This window comes from Lutra lutra, chromosome 18 (genome assembly GCF_902655055.1).
Source record: "Lutra lutra chromosome 18, mLutLut1.2, whole genome shotgun sequence".
Lineage (NCBI taxonomy): Eukaryota > Metazoa > Chordata > Mammalia > Carnivora > Mustelidae > Lutra > Lutra lutra.
The window spans coordinates 28899853-28906888 of NC_062295.1; positions in this window are offsets into that span (position 1 = coordinate 28899853).

A 7036-nucleotide genomic window follows, 5' to 3' on the forward strand; every position below is an offset into this window, starting at 1 on the left:
TGCCCTTGGAACCCACTTCTCTGCCTTAGCCTTTTCCTCCTTCTCCGTGTCCATCCAGAACTCTCTCACAGAGCTGGCCCCCCCTCGAAAGCACACAGTTCCCACCAGGATTGTACATACTTACCTCCTGATAAGCCACAGCTCAGCCTGGCATGACAGTAATTCTCCCTGCAGGGTCTGTGGGTGTCAGTGATCTTGGAGGCTCACTATGACCTCTGAGAAGCTATGTGATGCAGGAATCCAGCTTCAACATCGACACCTTGATCAGAGTGTGGGTCACTGAGAGAGGCTTCCCAGAGGTGCTCAGGAGTTAGTCTACACTCACTGTCCCTTTTATCCTGTGGTATTACTGACCCATAGTTCTCTCCCACTGAGGTCCTTCTGAAACAGATCAGACGATGCTAGAACTCTGGTGGTTCAGCCATATGAGCCTCTCTTGAACCCACTCCATACTCTGCCCCCAGCCTCAGTTGGAAAAGTTGTGCCAAGTGGGTCCAAGGCTCAGGTCTAATTTGCTTTGTCTCTCTTCTCTCTCACCAACTACTTTGCAGACATGGGCATTACCCTCCTTGTTACCTTCCTTCTCTTCCCTACCCCTAGTGGATTCTTCTTGTCTCAGTGAGCATGTCTTCCGAACTCTACAAAGGAGACATGGAATTATAATCAGATCGACGTCAATGTGCCGGTTAACCGTTGCTGCCTCACCCTCACTCATCTTGACATCTCCTCTCTGACTTAGATGCCCCACTTCTGAACTCCTACAGGCCCCGAGCAGACTGTGTTGCTAACACATGAGTGAGTGTGAGATGAAAAGAAAAAGTCTCATGCCAGATGGCTCGAGTCCAAATTCTGCCCAAACCCTGCAATTTTGTGCAAACTACTTCACTTCCATTTTTTTTCTTTTGGCCTCAGTTTTTTTTTTTTTTGTCTGTAAAATGGGGATATTAAATATGTCCTCCTTCCCAAACTATGGGGAGGATTAAATGAGGTGTATATATAAGGTGCACAAAACAGTACCTGAAAGAGAGCGCTATAGAAAACGTTGGTTGGCTTTGTAATGTTTGACACCATATCTGGTTCGATGCCTCCCTGCCCAGATCTCACTGTAATTTCTTTAAGGTAGGGTCTATGTCTTGTACATCTTTAGTCCCAATTTGTGCCCAGCGACTGACACGGGATAGATTTTTGATCAATGCTTGTGGAGTGAATCAGTGAAACCAAAGATTGTTGAGGAAAGGAACATAAGACAAAATTTTATTCTTTTCTTGCAGAGAGAAAGATACTCTCAAAGTAATTTTGTGTACTTGTCAGCCATCCCCTAATTGTTATACAGTTCCAATTGGTAATCGATATTGCTCAGTATCTATGTTTTGAACATCTATCTCATCGTAGATCCTATAATCTCACTTTGCTTATCAGCTGTCTGTAAATACCCTCTGAGTTGGGGAGTATCTTTAATGGAACCCCAGCCTGTGATCCTGAAGGCAGAACCAGAATTACTGCCTTCCTCTCTCTACTGCATTCCCATATTCTGACCCTCATATGGGGGCTGGGTTGTTTTCCAGATTCCTGCAGGCTCTTGTCCTACAGAGGGGCTGGGGACGCATGGCTGTGTGTGGCCTAGTGTCTCTTTCCATACCTCTCTGTTATCCATGGCTGGCAATGTTTTCTCTCATCTCTTCACATGTCCTCACTTCTGACTCATGTATAACATGAGGACATTGTTCATACAGTAAAGGAGGGGGCAGGTGAACTCCCCCATGAGAACCAAGACAGACTGGAAGGAGGACCAAAAATGCCAAACCGCCCAGTCAGCTTTGTAAGCTACAGAGCTGCCTGGGCCGCATTTCACTGGAAGATTATACATTTAGTGCCTCAGAGGCCATAAAAGTCTACTGCGGAATGGGAAAAACCCTCAATTTGCAAAGAGCCAATTCCAAAGGGAAAAATATTTAATGCTTAGAGTTTATTTTTTATTGTAAAGTTTGGTGACAGTGATATTTTGTATCAATTAACTCCCGAGTTAAATTACTTAGGAACAATCTATCAAATGGAAAGGTTCATCGTCTGAGTGAAAAAGTCAGTTCATTGTGATTATCTAATTCTGCTTAAAGAACATGATTAGGTACATTTTAATAGCAGTATCCAGAGGCCTGACTATAAACTTATACTTCTCATTAACAAAACTTCACGCTTGGCTAGCAGGCCTTGAACTGTGATCAGCGGCAATAAGAAAACACTGCTTTTGGATCTGTTAAATCATCAAGACAGCACAATCTTAATTAGACATTTAAGCTAAAATGAGTGTTTAAATACTGAGGCTTTCTTTAACTCTTTCTTAATTTTTTTTTTCCCTATAAAACATGGGCATGCCATTTCCTGCCTGAGTCAACACAAAAAGCCTTTGGGACAGGAGCTGGGAGGTGGGGGAATTTCACTCTCTCCACCCATGTTTCATCTGTAAAACCACTGATCGAATTCAGACAAATTACATCGATTATTAGTGCCTGATGGCTGATTGAACAGGTTTCCATTTTGTTGATCTATCAACCAACCGTCACTCTTTTCCATCTGGTTCTGCAGCCATAGCCCACTTAAGGTGCCCTTAAAGATGGTCCAAGCACCATTTTAAAGACACAACAGACCCCATGGCCCACATAAAAGCATCCATCCTTTTCATCCATCCAATAAATGTCTTAAGTCATCACGGGACTTACAGATTTGATAGCCAGCCGTCCTTCCTTTTAATTTTGCTCTAATCAAGAAAAGTGACATAAACACGGGGAGATTTGGATTTCTCCCCCCAGTATTTCCGATGGGGCTTAATGATTACACAGCATTCGCAAACCTATTAAAGTTTATGGCCACACATCTTTGCAAAATGTCTCCAAACTCAAATTCCTCTTCCCCGCTCAAATCTTGCCTTGTTTATGAACTAATTAAAACTGTAGGTATTCATGATGTAACTCATATCTCAGCCAAATGCTTAAATAACTACACAATTGTGTGTATGTGTGCGGCAGTGGGGAATGCTACAGGAAGCATAAAGATACACAGTTATATGATCACAACAGACAATGGTGTAAAGGAGGTAGACGTGGAGTCTCTATTCTTGCAGAAGGGGACACCTGTGAGGGTCAAGAGAGAAAGACCTACAGAGGCAAAGCCAGTTCTTTCTAATGAACCCCAGGAAGACTTGTAATTTGAAGCCACCAGGTGCCTTAAGAGCACCCCCTCTGTACCCCGTGCTGGGAGAGAATCACGCTCCCCACACGGCAGGACAGGAGAACCATATTCTTAGGAGAAACTGAGTTGGAGATGCTGCAGGACTGGAAGTGTCTGTTACAGAGGAGGGCATCTGGAGAATTAAGTAAACCTCTCTAAATAAATCCAATCATTATCTCTCCACGATCTTCAGGATGCTGGCAGCTAGGCATACATGCTGCACACAGCAGAATAGAAGCAGTTTCTCCAGAGAAATTGAATTTCCTTGGAGAAAAGATTATACAAATACCAAGTTGGGGATGAGGGAAGTTTCTAACAAAAGTATCAGCTGGGCACTCGATAGTAAACTCAATCAGTGGAAAAGCCTCATTTGTGCTTGCAGAAATTCCAATTTGCTCTTCAGTGTCTCCTTAAATATGAACAGATGGTCAAGGATCAATAGACTTGTAGGGAAGGTTTCCTATACACAAAAGAGAAAACTTGAATATAAAGAATTGGGGAGAAAATGCAGGAAGCAGAAGTGAACTCCAAAATGACTATACTTGATATCATCCCTGAGATGACAAGATAAGGTACCCTTGAAACGATGTAACAATGATCTGAAAAGAAATCTTTAGAGAATCAAGAATGAGCTCTTGGAAATTAAAAATATAGACGAAGAGTTGGAAAATAAGAAACGAAATATAAGAAAATGAGATAATCAGTTGGAATCAGACAGAATATTCGAGGAGGTCAAGAAAGACAGAGTAAAGGAAAAAGTGCAGAGGAAATGATCAAAGAAACAATGTAGAAACATTTCCAGACTGGAAGGACATGTGAGGCAAATCATCATGAGAATTCAGCACAAAGGGAATAAAAGGAATATTGTTAAAAGCTTCCAGAAAGCAAATCAAAGGACCAAGAATAAACAAAGGCATCCAGCTTCAAACGTGAACATCGGTAACTTGAGGACAATGGAATTGTGCCTTCAGAAGCAGCATAGAAAAGTATATCTAACCTAGAATTCGACAGGCAGGCAGATTATCATCGTTCGACTATGGATAAGAAGGTCTTTAACACGAGAGAAAGCTGAAGGATTTCCAGCACGGCCAAGGTTAAGTCCCTAAGGACAGCCCTGTGGGAAGTCTATAGAGAAATCGGTTCAGACTGGAGCCTGAGGGATCTCCAGAAGAGCCATCCCTGGAAGACAAATGAAAATGGAGAGATTGTCAGATTGTTTTGAGAGACATATCTGAGGGGCGTGGCAGAGTTAAGCTCAGGGAAAACCAAGCCCATGGAAAAGCAAGATTAAATATGGGGAAATGGGGAAATAGGAAGTTGTTATTACATGGGAGGGAAAAAAAAAGTGGTCACTGTATACCTTTTAGCTCAGCAGTGATCATTATAAATAAATAATTATAATAATAAAGACACTGAACATGGGTTTAACGAAGTTTGTGATATATTGGAAATCTACCAGAAATCTCCAGAATGCATTGGGGAGATCAACTGAGGGAAAGAACTAGATCCTTGCCTATCAAAATTTTAAGTAAGTACATTATGTTGTAAAATGAATGATCACTCTGATATGAGGAATTTGAGAGGCAAGGCGGGGAGGTCAAGGTGGGGAGAGAGGGAAAATGAACCAAGATGGGACCAGGGAGGGAAAAAAAAAATCCGTAAGAGACTCTTAATCTCAGGAAACAAACTGAGAGTTGCTGGATGGAGGGGGGTGGGAGGGATGGGGTGGTGGGGTGATGGACATGGGGGAGGGTATGTGCTATGGTAAGCGCTGTGAATTGTGTAAGACTGATTATTCACAGACCTGTACCCCTGAAATAGATAACACATTGTATGTTAACAAAAAATAAATAAAATGAATGATCAGAGAACGGTAGATGTGTCTTATTTAGAAAGTGGAATTAATGAACATATCAGTAAAAGTGCTAGAAAAGCATTGCTTCCATGGGATGGGAGAGGGCTGGGGTTGGGCAGGGATCTGATATCTCTGAGGAAGGTCTTTTAGTTTTATATGATTTTCAGGACTTTAGGATATTTTTAAAAACTGAAAATGAATACTAGTAAATGAGGGCCTATCTAATCCTTCAGGCCCAATTGGGGCTCTAAGAACACTTGCCATATTTCTTCTGTGGCTTTGTCCTTGCACGGGACGAGAGACACTGGGGATCTACATACCATGGCTGAAGAAACTTTGGACTAGGCTCTGTCATGATGGGAAAAGGTACATTGACTCTTGCCCTCTGAGACCTCCGGCCCCTCAGTACTAAGAAGGTCTCAGTCCCCTCTCTTAATGATTCCATGTGTGGCCCCGGGGTTGATTCTAGGACCCTTGTTTGTGCTGATCATGAAAGCAAGGCTCAGGTCCATGATTCAGGTCCACGATTCACCGATATTCCAAGCGTGTTCATTATGGTTTCCAAGCTGGTCACAAAAGTGTAGTTGCTATGATGTTTTTGCTCACATCCAAGGAGGAGAGAGGTAAGTCTATTTATATGTCCCTTAAAATTTTTTCTCAGCTTGAGGCTGAGCCCATGGAGAGGCTGTTGAGCACCAGCTGTCTACGGTTTGTATTGCTAATTCATTCAACTTCATGCTTCATCCTCTCTGGAAATCACTGCCATCGCACTTACCGGCAAAACAATAATGCCAGAGTGCTTTCCTGCCGCAACTGCTGACAATATCAATTATTTAGTTTTCTGCCAATTCCTATTAGACTTTTTCTAACTGGAGAATTTACACTGTGTTATTGAATTAAAAACAGTGGAAGGCTTCAGGGAATTTAAACTAATTAGCCTGCGTTTGTAAACCCTTTTGTTGAAGATAATTTGTTTACATTACTAATTCAAACCTTTTAATTATGGGGGCCTGCACGGACCACGGAAGGTGCCACTGTGACCATCCTTGGCTGGGTGGATGCCAACATGGCAAAACTCATTTTCCTTTGTGATGAGGTCTGATGGCCCAGCCCACTGGCCCCTAACCTTGCGTGTTAGCATGCTTATATTAGCATGCTTATAACTACACTTGGGAGAAACAGCAGGCTTTTCAGGCTCCTGGTTGTGCCTTCTTTAGGGAGCAATTTCTCAACCCGTGTCAGCAGGGCAGTTCCAAATAACTGCTTTATCTTTCCCCGTTCTTCCTGCAGTTTGTCCTTGCCACCCCCAGTCCCGCTGATGGCTCTCAGACCTCTTTGGCTGCCAGAAGTCATGAGTGGATTCTTCGATGCTAAGACGCTCTATCAGTTATGCCGCGTGTGGCCTGTAATTGGATATTATCCATCTGCGTGTACTTGTCGTGTTAACTGCATGGCTTGGGGTAAATGCAGCCGAATCTGTCCTGGGAAAGGGGAACAGGGAAGACTGATGTCTTCTTCGGCTCCATATTTAAATTGTGTTTCTTTGTGGTCTTTCGATAAACGCAACTTTCTTGTTGAGAGTGGTTGGCAAGCAGTTGACAAACAGACGTGCATTTGCTGAGAGTGATTCTGAGAAATAATATCAATGTTTGTGAAAGCGGAATGTATTTTATTTTATTTTTTTTGAAGATTTTATTTACTTCGTTGACAGTGAGAACGAGAGATCAATGAGCAAGGGGGAAAGGTAGAGGGAGAAGCAGGCTCCCCACTGAGCAGGGAGCCTGACGTGGGTCTCGATCCCAGAACCCTGGGATCATGACGTGCGCCAAAGGCAGATGCTTAACCGACTGAGCCATCCGGTACATATTTCAATCAACTGAGTACTTGAGTTAAGATTTAAGGACTGGCTTATCAATTAACATTAGCAAGAGCATTGTAAGCACAGCCACGGTCCCT